We start from the raw sequence: 15,286 nt of genomic DNA on the forward strand, positions 1-15,286 counted from the left end.
TTCATTCAGTAATACCAGTTCAGTAAACAGTTCAGTTCAGTATTCAAAAGATAATCAGTTGAACATATCTTTACACAATTGTTACTCACAGAGTTCGGGCTACAGTATGCTAGAGCGTGTCTCCCCAGTCGCCAACCCTACACAGTTCACAGGTTGAACACACTAAGCTACACAGTTGGGAAATATAATAACTTAATCCCTAATTTGCCTTGGTGTGTTCTACATCTATATCCTCAACAAGATGTCTTAAACTAGGCCTAAGAATGCCTAGAATGGGATGAGGATGCAAAGATGTACATTTAAAAGCATTTTCAGAAAAACAGAGTCCCGCTCGAGCGCAGGTTTCCCCGCTCGAGCGGACATGCAACAAAGGTACACGCTCGAGCGTAAACTTTCCCGCTCGAGCGTACTGTGAAAGTACTGGATGGGTGAAATCTCCGCTCGACGCCCGCTCGAGCTTGAGACATGACTCCGCTCGAGCGCCCGATCCTCCGCTCGAGCGGACTGTAAAACAGTGCAGAGAGATGCTGGATGCTCGAATTCCACGCTCGAGCGGAACTTCCCCCGCTCGAGCGGAAGTGCGAAATCTGGAAAACCCAGATTGCACCTCCAAGCTCAAACTCAAGTTGTTAACAACTCAAAACCGATCCTCTTGGGCTTATTTTCTGGAAAACTCTTGCAAACATATAGAATGACATGATTCAAAACTCAATTTAAGAAATCAAAGCCCAAGGGTGTTTTATTCAAACCCGATTTCAAACCATTTTTCAAGAACAATATGAACATGCAAACATGCATGAATTCAAATCATTTCAAAGCTTCAATTTGATGCTCTAAGGAGCCAATTGATCCAAAAACAAGTTGAAAACATGAACCATTACAAAATTATGAACATGCATGCATCATTTTACCATGAATTCAACTCAAACTTCTACATTACAACATGCATGCATGAATTATGCTCTATATCATCATGTATGAGCTAAAACATGGCTTAACTCTACAAATGAAGCATGAATCATGCAAAAACTAGCTCAAACACATCAATAAAGGTTGAGTTCTCTTACCTAGAGCCTCAATTACAAGTGTAGGACCACAAAGCAACAATCAACCTTCAATTCTCTTCAAATTCTAAGCAATATTGAAACGAACTCAAGACTCTCACTTCCTCTCTCTCTAAATTCAGCTAGAACAAGAAGAAATGGCTGAGCAAATGTGTTTTGATTCAAGTATAAGGCTCAAGTGTGTGTATGAGATAGTGGCCCACTCAAGGGCAAAACGGTAATTAAGTCCAACTCTTTAATTAGCTTATTTTAATCTAATTTAATCATACCTAATCAGTTTTCAGATAATTATACCATAAAATCACATAAATTATGTTAATCATTAAACATCAATCAATTTTGGATTCGGCCGCCGATAAGGCCTTCAATTTGCAGTTTAAACATATAAGCACGAACAGATATTCATACAATCAAACAGATAGAATGCAATTTAACTAACATATACGCAATCAATTCAGTTCCAGTTTTCAGTCAGTCGTTTCAGTACTTTAATCAGTTCATTTATCAGTCAGTTATCAGTCATTATCAGTTCCGTTTAACAGTAATTGGTGATTAACGGTAATCAATCAGTCATTAATCAGTAAACAGTATGAGGGTTGTTACAGTCTCCCCTCCTTATAAAGAGTTTAGTCCTCTAAACTCGAGTTACCTTCATTCTGGAAGAAAAACAGGGTTTAGTGGAAACAGTTCAGGATATCTTTTAGCCATGTCATCTTCCTTTTCCCAAGTGGCGTACACGCCACCATGGTTCTGCCAGTCGACTTTCACCAGCGGGATCTCTTTGTTCCTCAGTTTCTTGGTCCGTCTGTTTACAATCTGTATAGGCCGTTCCTCATAAGTGTAGTCATCACTCAACACTACGTGGGTAGGCTCTATTACATAGAAGGGATCCCGGAGATAATCTCTTAACATCGAAATGTGAAAGACGTTATGCATGTGCTCCATTTCAGGAGGGAGCGCAACTTGATACGCCACCGGATTAATTTTCTCAATAATCTCATACGGTCCGACGTATCTCGGCGCTAACTTGCCTTTGACTCCAAAACGAGTCTGGCCCTTCATTGGTGTCACTTTCACAAAAACGTGATCACCCACTTCATACTCTCTGTCTCGTCTTTTGACATCTGTATAACTTTTCTGTCTACTTTGTGCAGTTTTCAGTCTTTGCTGTATCAGTTTCACTTTCTCAGTGGTTTCATAAACAATCTCGGGCCCAAGCAAAGGCCCATCTCCAACTTCTGCCCAGCAAATCGGAGATCTACATTTTCTGCCATACAATGCCTCGAAAGGCGCCACACCAATACTCGAATGGTAACTGTTGTTGTAGGCGAATTCAACTAATGGCAGATGACTTTCCCAATCTCCCTGAAAATCAAGGACACACATTCTCAGTAAATCCTCCAGAGTTTGGATGGTCCTTTCTGACTGTCCATCTGTCTGAGGATGATAGGCACTACTCAGTCTTAGTTCAGTACCCAATGCAGTCTGTAGACTTTGCCAAAATCTCGATGTAAACTTCGAATCCCTGTCAGAAACAATAGACACAGGTACTCCATGCAGTCTTACAATCTCATCAATATAGATAACGGCCAATTTGTCCGCATTATAGATTGTCTTGACAGGTAAGAAGTGAGCAGATTTGGTTAGTCTATCAACAATAACCCAAATAGAATCCATACCTTTTCTGGAGCGAGGCAATCCAACGATAAAATCCATCGTGATATGCTCCCATTTCCACTCTGGTATGGGTAAGGGTTGCAATAATCCGGCAGGTCGTTGGTGTTCAGCTTTGACCTGTTGGCAATGAAGACATTTGGACACAAAGTCGGCAATTTCTTTCTTCATTCCCGGCCACCAGAAATTATGTTTCAGATCTTGGTACATTTTCGTATTCCCCGGATGGATAGACAATTTCGAATTGTGGCCTTCTTGCAGAACTCTTCTTTTCAATTCAGTATCATTTGGTACACACAGTCTTTCTTGAAATTTCAGCACATTATTCTCAAATTTGAATCCCGGTCTTGGTTTAGATTCTCTTTCTTCGATGATCTTTTTCAAGAAGTCATCCAGTTGCTGTTTCTCTTTAATTTCTTCAATCAGTGCCGGTTGAGCAGAAATAGCAGCTAAGGTTCCACCTTGTTCTCTCAAAACAATTTCAATTTCAGATTTTTCAAGGTCACAAAGCAACTCTTTCTGTCCTGTGAGCAAACATGCTAAGTTTCCAATCGATTTCCGGCTCAATGCATTGGCAACGGTATTGGCTTTTCCCGGATGGTACAAAATTTGTAGGTCATAATCTTTGATCAGTTCTAGTCATCTCCGCTGTCTCATGTTCAGTTCTTTCTGTGTGAAGAAATATTTCAAACTCTTGTGGTCGGTGTATACTTCACATGTCACCCCATACAGGTAGTGACGCCAGATTTTCAGTGCAAATACTACTGCAGCAAGTTCCAGATCATGGGTCAGGTAGTTCCTTTCATGTGGTCTCAACTGTCGGGAAGCATAAGCAATAACTTTCCCATTCTGCATCAAAACACATCCCAAACCCTTATGAGAAGCATCACTAAATACAGTATAACCATCCGTACCTGAAGGTAAGGTCAAAACCGGTACAGTCACAAGTCGAGTTTTCAACTCTTGGAATGCTGATTCCCTTTGGTCAGTCCAGTCAAATGATGTCCCCTTTTGTGTTAACTGAGTCAATGGTAGGGCAATTTTGGAGAAATCTTTAACAAATCTTCTGTAATATCCAGCCAATCCCAAAAAGCTTTGAACTTCAGTCACATTTGTTGGTCTAGGCCAGTTCACTACAGCTTCAATTTTCTGCGGATCAACAGAAATTCCATTTTTGCTAACAACATGCCCCAAAAACATAACATGGTCAAGCCAAAATTCACATTTAGACAGTTTAGCATACAGTTTCTGTTCTCTTAAGGTTTGTAGGGCAAGTCTCAGATGATGTTCATGCTGTTCTATACTTTTGGAGTAAATCAATATGTCATCAATAAATACAACAATAAAGTCATCAAGGTATGGTTTGAAAATTCTGTTCATGAGGTCCATAAAAGCAGCTGGTGCATTCGTGACTCCAAAAGGCATAACTAAAAATTCGTAATGTCCATACCTCGTTCTAAAAGCAGTTTTATCAATGTCTTCCGGTTTAACCTTCAGTTGATGATATCCCGATCTAAGATCAATCTTGGAAAACACTTGTGCACCCTGTAACTGGTCAAAAAGGTCATCAATGCGCGGTAATGGGTATTTATTTTTCACGGTTACCTTGTTCAATTCACGGTAATCAATGCACAGTCTCAGCGAGCCATCTTTCTTCTTTACAAACAAAACCGGTGCACCCCAAGGTGAAGTACTGGGCCTGATAAACTTCTTATCCAGCAGTTCCTGCAGTTGCACTTTCAACTCCTTCAATTCAGTTGGAGTCATTCTGTAAGGAGCTTTAGATATCGGCTGTGTACCCGGAATTACATCAATGGTAAATTCAATCTCTCTGTCAGTCAAATCCCCTGGAAGATCATCTGGAAATACATCTGGGAATTCTCTCACTATAGGAATACAATTCACATCAGTCTTAACACTATCATCAGTAGACACAGTCAATACAGAACACAGATACCCTTTACACCCCTTTCTAATCAGTTTAACAGCTTTCACAGATGAAATCAGATACGGGGGAGGTACTACTCTAACCCCATTAAACACAAATTCAGGTAGACCAGGTGGACGGAAAACTACTTGTTTCGTTACACAGTCTATAGTGGCATGATATTTTTGTAACCAATCCATCTCCAATATTACATCAAAATGATCAATGTTCAATGGCAGTAAATCAATAAACAGATGCACATCCCCAACAATAATTTCACATGCGGGGTACATATAAGCACATGTCATGGATCCCCCTACGGGTGATGATACGGCTAGCAGATAGTTCATAGGTTCTAAGGGTCTATTCAATTTCCGTGAGAAAGCATGCGATACATAAGAATGTGTAGACCCCGAATCAATCAATACGTATGCATTTTGTGTACAAATAGAGAGAATACCTGACACAACGGTCTCGGTATTCTGCACATCTCCCGGTACTAGTGCGAACACTCGGCCTTGCCTCACAGGCTCTTTCCCGGTAGCTCTGGGGTTAGGCTTTGGTGCTACAGTTGATGCTGCTGCGCTTGGTGCAGCTTTACTACTGGCTTGTGGAGCAGAGGGGCAGTCTTTAACCATGTGGCCCACCTTGCCACACCGGTAGCAGGCTCCAGATATTTTGTAGCAGACCCCCTTGTGCTTCTTGCCACACTCAGGACAGGGTGGTATGAAACCACTCCCTTGGCTGGGGCTAGTTGTCGACCCCGTATTCTGTTTCTTGTTGGCTGGGTTGTGCTTGCCTTTCTTGAATTTGAAACCCTGCCTTTTACCATGCCATTCAGTTGTTGGTATTTCAGATTGTTTCACTGCTGCAATGTTCGACTCGGCCATCAATGCCCGGTCGAGAACACCCACAAAAGTCGGTAGTTTCAACACATTTATTCGATCAAGGATTGCAACATTAAGGCCACCATCGAATTTCCTGGCCTTCTTATACTCAGTATCCACCATATGCGGTGCATAACGGGCAAGTTCAGTAAATTTTGTTTCGTATTCGGCAACCGACGTGGTGCCCTGTTTCAGTTGTTCAAACTCAGTTACTTTCCTATCCCTGACACATTGTGGGAAGTACTTTTCAAAGAAGGACTCCTTGAACTGAGCCCAAGTCATAATAGTATTTGTATCACGGATCAACATCCACCACCTTCTAGCCTCTTCTTGTAGGGTGAAGGTAGCTAACAATACTTTGTTCGCTTCTGAGCACGAAAACACTTCGAATAATTTTTCTGTTTCCAGAACCCAAGCTTCAGCTTTTAACGGTTCAAGGCCTCCCTGAAAGGATGGCGGTTTCATTTTGTTGAACTTCTGGGTCAAAGCAATTATATCCCCATAATTCACATTCACATTAGGTTCCGGCTGTACCGGAGGAGGAGGAGGAGGCTGTTGGTTCTGTTGTTCAAGTCTAGCAGTTATCAGTTCCATCATTCTTTCCATTCTTTCCATTCTTGCCTCGGTAGACGAGGATTCAGGTTCATTTGCAGTGTTTGCGTTATCCATTTTCACTATAAGCAGTTATAACAGTTTTAAACATAAGCAGTCATTTGTTTACCAGTTTAACACATTAGCAGATATTCAGTCATAACATAACCACACACTTTTCAAGTTCATGAAATGCCCTAATCACTTTTCTAGGACACCCTATAGCTCATTTGGACACGTGTGTGCGGTATAACTCGTGGTTAAGTATCGCTCTGATACCACTTTGTCACGACCCAAACCCGGCCCTATGGGTTTAGCACCGTAACCGGCCAGTAATCCGAGATTACCGAAGGCCTGCTTAACAGTAATACAGTAAAACAGAGTACAGGGCCTGGCGGAAGCCAATACAGTAATTAAACAATGTCCAATGAGCTGTGACAGTTTGTATGCCAAAAGGATTTTTCATGCATTCATATATATACAAACAGTACAGTCTATACAAAATTTACAGTCACACAGTACAGGGACCTAATCCCTTGATAACAGTACAGTTAGCAACTGACAGTCTATACAGTAATCCAAACAGTATGGAGACAGACGGGGGAAAACAAACAAAACACCCCAAAGCCATAGCATGGCAACTCGGAACCTCGCAGTGAGGCGCAAAGGCTGGCTTGACAAAACTGGAGTCTAACCCACGCTCCTAGCTCCGGTCTGGTGGCTGAGCACCTACATATATATATAAACAGTGAGCTAAAGCCCAGTGAATAACATAATGCGTAAAGAGGTTTAGAATGAATGTCCTTACGGTAATGAAAACAGTTCAATTCAATCAGTATTTCAGTTGTTCAGTACAGTAAACAGTCATATGTGGTACATCCATTAGCATAACAGTAACAGTAGGTCTTAAAAGACCGAACAGTAATGATGGCTAGAGCGTGTCTCCCCAGTCGCCAACCCTACACAGTTCACAGGTTGAACACACTAAGCTACACAGTTGGGAAATATAATAACTTAATCCCTAATTTGCCTTGGTGTGTTCTACATCTATATCCTCAACAAGATGTCTTAAACTAGGCCTAAGAATGCCTAGAATGGGATGAGGATGCAAAGATGTACATTTAAAAGCATTTTCAGAAAAACAGAGTCCCGCTCAAGCGCAGGTTTCCCCGCTCGAGCGGACATGCAACAAAGGTACACGCTCGAGCGTAAACTTTCCCGCTCGAGCGTACTGTGAAAGTACTGGATGGGTGAAATCTCCGCTCGACGCCCGCTCGAGCTTGAGACATGACTCCGCTCGAGCGCCCGATCCTCCGCTCGAGCGGACTGTAAAACAGTGCAGAGAGATGCTGGATGCTCGAATTCCACGCTCGAGCGGAACTTCCCCCGCTCGAGCGGAAGTGCGAAATCTGGAAAACCCAGATTGCACCTCCAAGCTCAAACTCAAGTTGTTAACAACTCAAAACCGATCCTCTTGGGCTTATTTTCTGGAAAACTCTTGCAAACATATAGAATGACATGATTCAAAACTCAATTTAAGAAATCAAAGCCCAAGGGTGTTTTATTCAAACCCGATTTCAAACCATTTTTCAAGAACAATATGAACATGCAAACATGCATGAATTCAAATCATTTCAAAGCTTCAATTTGATGCTCTAAGGAGCCAATTGATCCAAAAACAAGTTGAAAACATGAACCATTACAAAATTATGAACATGCATGCATCATTTTACCATGAATTCAACTCAAACTTCTACATTACAACATGCATGCATGAATTATGCTCTATATCATCATGTATAAGCTAAAACATGGCTTAACTCTACAAATGAAGCATGAATCATGCAAGAACTAGCTCAAACACATCAATAAAGGTTGAGTTCTCTTACCTAGAGCCTCAATTACAAGTGTAGGACCACAAAGCAACAATCAACCTTCAATTCTCTTCAAATTCTAAGCAATATTGAAACGAACTCAAGACTCTCACTTCCTCTCTCTCTAAATTCGGCTAGAACAAGAAGAAATGGCTGAGCAAATGTGTTTTGATTCAAGTATAAGGCTCAAGTGTGTGTATGAGATAGTGGCCCACTCAAGGGCAAAACGGTAATTAAGTCCAACTCTTTAATTAGCTTATTTTAATCTAATTTAATCATACCTAATCAGTTTTCAGATAATTATACCATAAAATCACATAAATTATGTTAATCATTAAACATCAATCAATTTTGGATTCGGCCGCCGATAAGGCCTTCAATTTGCAGTTTAAACATATAAGCACGAACAGATATTCATACAATCAAACAGATAGAATGCAATTTAACTAACATATACGCAATCAATTCAGTTCCAGTTTTCAGTCAGTCGTTTTAGTACTTTAATCAGTTCATTTATCAGTCAGTTATCAGTCATTATCAGTTCCGTTTAACAGTAATTGGTGATTAACGGTAATCAATCAGTCATTAATCAGTAAACAGTATGAGGGTTGTTACAACTACCCACCACCACCCGACATCCGCCACCCACCCGCTACCACCACCCCGCCACCACCCCGCCACCACCACCACCACCCACCACCCACCGTCACCACTTTCTACCACCGTCTTCCGCCGCCACTTGCCACCACTTGTCATTTCTCACTCTTTTTTATATTTTAAATTTTTTTAAAAATATTTTGTCAATTACCAAACGCGTTTGCAGTTTATATTTTTCTAAAAATAAACAAAAAATAAACAAAAATCAGTTTATAAAATTTTTGTAAATATAAACTGAAAACGTAAACGTTACCAAACACACCCATAATATCTGTATTCTAGTTTCTGCTACTTAAATGATTTGGTTACTAATGATTTATTTACTAAACTGAGTTATGTAAATGTTTTGGTCTAATTAACTATCCATGGTTATTTCGTGTCCCTTATACTCTTGGTTTAATATTTCTCACTCTGCCATGTGCTTATAGTTGTTTACCAATTTTTAGGAACCAATGCAATTCAGAAATAGCCTTTGGAAAGTCTTAGATGCGAGACTGCAGAATAAACACACACAGTAGTTTTATTGATATTTTTCTATGTAAATATCAGTCTTTTTTGTCAATATATTTTGTAATAAAAATAGAAGCTCCAATGATTATTTTGGTACCCTTACTTAAATATTATTTCCGCTCGCGTTTATTGATTTGTTTAAGAATTGGCTGGAGGTAACCTCAATTACTGGCCATCACGATGCTTAACCCTTGGGTACGGGGAGCGGGTCGTGATACCTAGCCTACCCAATCAAACACACCCTTAAGGTGCGTTTATTTGGACGGACTGGATAATAGGGGATTGTAAATACACACACCCAACTTTGAAGCTAGATTTTCTCAATAGACATTTTCTAAGCGGACTTTGAACTTGAAAATTCTTAGTACACTTCTTTTCAAAAAAAATTAAAAAGAACTGAAAATACATAATCGAGGATATGTAAATAGTTCGGAACTATAAAACCGAAAATATGAAAAATATGTAAATACATACTAAAGAGGATGAAAAAAAATAAAATCTTATTTGGAAATACATAATAAAAAATATATAAATAGTTCAAGACTAAAGAATCGAAAATATATATATAGTTCAGAAATACAGATTAAAAAATATAAATTTAATTTAAAATTATTGAATCGAATGTTTTTCTTTTGTTTAGTAGTATGTTGTAAATTTATATTTTATTTGAAAATATAGAATATAAAATTAATGTTTCATTTGGTTGTTGATTGCTGAATTTTTTAAAAAATATTCAGATAATCAATAATGATTTTTATTCTCTGTCCCAACTAATATGAAAACGAATAACAAAAATAGTAAAACAGTAACTTAGTTTTTGTTGAATAATAATAAATCAATAATTTAATGTTCGAAATTTGTATATCTCAGACAGTATTGTGTTTCAGATGCTTCTTTTGTTGCGCTTCATTGTTTCTTTTGTTGTGCTTCAAAGCCGGAGTATTATTGGAGAGTGCTAGAAAATGTCGTATGTGTTGGGCACAGTTTAGGTTTACAGTTAGGGGTCGTGTGTATTTATGTTTTGTGTGGTGGGTACATAATATATTATATTATTATGCTTTAGGGATATAGTTGAAACATTTAATGTAGAAAAAATTAATCTAAGGTCTCTCTCATTTTTAAATAATAAAAAAGGTCTATAATATTATTTTGTAATATCTAAAATTTCTCAATCTCACACTCATATATCATAAAAAAAAAAAAAAAAAAATTAACTCTCTTAAATCGAACCTCATCTCTCTCTCTCTTTCAAACCCAACAATAATCTCATGATTTTACAACCCCACAACCCAGAAAAGCATACAAAAGTCTATAAAAAACAGAACATTATTTGAATTATTGTGTACTCTCTCTGTCCTCTCCAAAACTCCAATAAAGCTATACGATCCTCATAATTGTATAGCCAACATGCTCGCTTTTATCCACAATGACAGTCAGTGTCCCTAAAAAAGAACGCGTTAGGATCCTTTAGAGTGATCCCTTTAGAGTGATCTCCTAAAGTAAAAGAGATGGGCGCGACACCTGTCCCACTAAAAAAACTAAGGGTTGAGATCAATCCCTCACCAAAACGACGTCGTTTTGGTGAGAGAAATTAAAAAAAAAAAAAATTTCAGACCGTCGTCTTCGATCTCTTCCTGGGTTCACACTTTGGAAGACAACCTTCGTCTTCGATCTCTTGTGCCACCGCCACCGCCACCATTCACACCGTCGTCTTTGATCTCCTTTCCCCCACCCCGATCGCCATCCTTTCCCCCACCCCGATCGCCTACCGCTCACTTTTCTTTTCCAGATTTTTTCTTCTTTTTGTACCAATTCGCGATCCCTTACGTCCCTGTTTGGGTCTCTCTCCTCTCTCTCTCTCTCTCTCTACAAGTTCCCTCTCCTCCACTACCCTGCAAATCATTTCTAAACTCAACAACAAGAACAGAGGTTACTCTGAAACCGGGTGTATTCAGGCAAATGGGTGTTGTTTCCACCTTGTGGAGGCAGAAAAGAAGCAATCTTGGGTCTGTGACACTTGGAAGATCAGTTTCAGGTGGGGAAAATGATGGGTTTCGAAGCTCACAAGATGGGTCTTCAACTATGGAAGATAAGGAGGAGGAGGGGGGCCTTCTGTTGGGTGCAGAGAGGGATGATTCTGGCTCTATTGTTGGGGTTCACTTGATTCTGGTCTGAATTTTTTCTTTTTTTAATTTCTCTCACCAAAACGACGTCGTTTTGGTGAGGGATTGATCTCAACCCTTGATTTCATTAGTGGGACAGGTGTCGTGCCCATCTCTTTTACATTAGGAGATCACTCTAGAGAGATCAACTCTAGAGGATTCTAACGCAAAAAAGAACAAAGTCTAAATCAACACTTGAAACCAATTTTATAGAAAAAAAATCAATAGGCAAAGGCTTTTTTGTTGATTTGCACAATCACTGTAGTCCCTCTGCAATAAAAAGACAACCCTTAAAAGCAATTAATTTGATTTGAACTTTTCTTTTACCAATTGACCCCAAAGTTTAGAGAAAAATTGCACTGAATATTGCAAACAGTGTAGCTCGAATTTACTGTGACTTGAATAGTTCGAAGTGCCAAAATGACCCTTTTTTTTTTTTTTTTCTTTCTTTCTTTCTTTTCTTCTTCCTCCCCCTCTCTTCTTCCTTCCTCTTTTGCTCTGCTCTGTTCTTTGAAAAAATGAAAATGAAAATCAAAATCTAAATAAATCAAAATCAAAACAATAAAAAAAAAAAAATCTGTGTATACACTGATCAAAATCAAAATCAAAATCATCAAAAAAAAAAAATCAAAAAAATCTGTGTGTATACACAAATCAAAATCAAAATAAAAAAAAAAATCCAAATCCAAATCTACACAAATCAAAATCAAATGCATCAAAAAAATCTGTGTGTATACACAAATCAAAATCCAAATCTACACAAATCAAAATAAAAAAATAAAAAAACAAACCCACAGCAACAGAGGAGTAAGGGAAGAAAGAAGAAGAGAGGAAGAAGGACAAGAGGAAGAAGCCTTCGTCCATCGCCATCACTGTTACTCTGTGTGTATACACAGATCTGTGTATACATATATACATAGATCTATATGTATACACAACTCTTCCTTTCTCGAGCCCATCGTCTCTCTTCCTTCATCTTCTCTCTTTATTCCTTTTCTCTCTTCTCTCTTCTTTCTTCTCTCTGTTTCAGAGAGATAAGAGAGAGAAAAAAAAATTCAAAACGATGTCGTTTTAAAATTCTGGCCAATTGAGCCTCAAAAATTTCGAGTTACCAAACTTTATTCTATTCCAAATACGATTAATGAAAACTTTGGATGGTCTTTGAATTTTATGATTAGTTGATAATTGTCTGAATTGTTAAATTGTTTTGATATGTATAAATTTTGGAGTAGAATGTTGGATAAGCTAAGGAAAAGACTTTCTTCACAATTCTTCATAGAGTAATTTGTGAACAAAGTCAGAGAAGTTTCAATTTTCTTTGAACAAAGTTAGAGAAATTTGTGAACAAAGTCAGAGAAATTTCAGTTTTCTCTTAATTTCTCTAGTTTGAATTCAGAGAAATTTTAATTTTCTCTAGTTTGAACCCAGAGTAATTCTCTGCACATAATGAGACAAATTTATCTATTTTGGAAAGAATTTCTCTGGTTTGGAAAAAATTTCTCTGAAAAATCTAGAGAAGTTTTGAGAATTTCTTTGTAAGGTCGAATTTTTTCTAGATCGATTTGAGAAACTTTAGACATTATAAAAATATTGAATGTCTTTTATACTATAAAATCTTAATACCAGAGATCCTAAAAAAAAATTCCTTTTAATATATGAAATGAATAATAAAAAAAGATAAATATATACATTAAAAAAAGATTCGCACAAAAATATAAATGAAATGTAAAAATAAAATTATCCTAAGAAAGTGATAAGGACTGAATCAATTTGGCAAACAACATCGCCATCTTCCAAATTGGCACTGAGGTCCTTTTGTTGTATGCTAGTCCTCTCCTCCCCTCTCAACCACACGTCATTGATGTCCGTATTGGGCTTATCACTTACAAAGGTGCTTGAAGTAGGTTTTTGATAATGACCTACACCAAAAGGAAAGGCCAAGATGGTTGAATTAAAAGCTAATAATGACCCACCAAAGAAAAGGGGTGAAGAAAAAAAAAAAAATGAAAAGAAAAGTTGATTTTTCAAACGATCCAACAAAAGACAAAGGGGACAAACATAAATGGGCAGTTTATAGTGGAAATGCTATACATGTGGCAAAACGTACAGACTACCTATACCAATCACCTCAGGCCGACTTGGATTTTAGATTTAGATTAATAATCAAACAAAAACAGTTATAACAATGTGGGTAAAACTGAGGGAAAATTGGATGTGAAAATCTGAAGAGAGATGAAAAATTATATACTCCCTCTGTTTTAAAATAGTAGTCTTATTTGAAAATTTTAACTTTTTTTGATAGTATAATTATACTTTTTATGTTGTTAATGAATTTAAAAGAAGGGTAAAATAGAAAATTCATATTATTTTTATCCTTTATATTTGAAGAGACTAATATATTGGGACAATGAAAAATAAAATAATGAATTAATATTTTAGAACGGAAGGAGTAATACTTTTATGGTGTGCTTGGTTGGAGGATTTGGAGAGGGATTTGCAAAGGGAAAGGGAAAAGGTGTGTGAAACTATGTGAAATTTAGGCATGTTTTATTTATATTTCACCTACCTTTTCTATTTTCCTTTCCAAATTCCTCCTCAAATCCCTCAACCAAACACAACATTAGAGTTTGAACTTGGCATATATTAAAATGGTGTTCTTAATTAATAAAAATAATAATCATAAAATGAGTAGAATTGATTTGACTTACTTGGATTGGAGGCAAAATCAATTCCGTTTATCTCCATTTGGGTGGCCTCATTACCACACACATATGTCATAGTGCTGCTACAGTAATACTGAATTGTTTTTTTTTTCTTAGATAGAAAGGTTTGAAATCAGTATAGCAAATAGGCAACCAACAATATTAGATATATAAAAAAAAATAATTATAAATACACCGGTTGAAATTTGTTTAAAATAAAATTATTCTCTATAGTTCTGGAAATTACACCCCCCACTCACCACTTGAAGTTTTTAATTTTATAACAAATAGTCACTTTTATTAATAAATTATCAAGTCATTTAACAAATTTCAATGATGCCAGAGATTTATTTCAATTAATAATTTAGTTAATTTTATTATTATATAATAGAGCAGTTAGAGATTTTATTTTTTAATTAATTTTGTTAAATAATTTTTTTTGACAAAGAAATATTTGTAATTTTTTAAATTACAAAAAATAATTTATAAACAAATTTCAAAAGGTATATTTATAATTTACCAGATCAAAAAATAGTCAAATAACTACTCAATAAATGAAATTTGTGGAACACGTTCATTTAGGGTTAACCCACCCAATGCTAAATTGAAACTATATATTTTTAGGGTACATAGCTTTTTCTAGTAGGCCACATATTTGAGTGAGGTCAATAAGAGCATCTCCAATGCACTAGGCATATCATACTTGTTAGTTAAAATGCCTAGTGTGATTCACTTTTTTCAATTCCAACGCACTAGGCATATGATTAGGTATTTTGGCTCAACTCATATTCACTAGCTACATGTAACTAGCCTTCAACGCTAAGCAAAATGTATTCAATCATTAGGATCATTTCCCTCCATCTTTGTTGTTGACGTGACATTCTATAAAATTAATAGTATTTGGATTAATAGCTAAAATAAAGAGCATGGTTGGAGTAAAAACATAAAACAGTTAATATGCAAAATAAAATATATACTTTATAGTAATATTTAGATAGGTAAAATGCCTACTACCGTTGGAGATGCTCTAATGCAAGCACAAAGATGCAAATCATATTTACCAAAATAGTGATGCCCCTGAACATTATAAAGAAAATAATGCATTTTGAGCAAATAATTGACTATATTTAAACCAAAAACCTTTACTCTTTTCAAGAAAATGCATTTTCATGATTCAAAGGCCTAATCTCCAACTGACTAAAAACATTTTTAGACAAGTTCGAAATAATTATCATACA

This window comes from Camellia sinensis, chromosome 10, assembly GCF_055761805.1.
Source record: "Camellia sinensis isolate YWXY chromosome 10, ASM5576180v1, whole genome shotgun sequence".
NCBI lineage: Eukaryota > Viridiplantae > Streptophyta > Magnoliopsida > Ericales > Theaceae > Camellia > Camellia sinensis.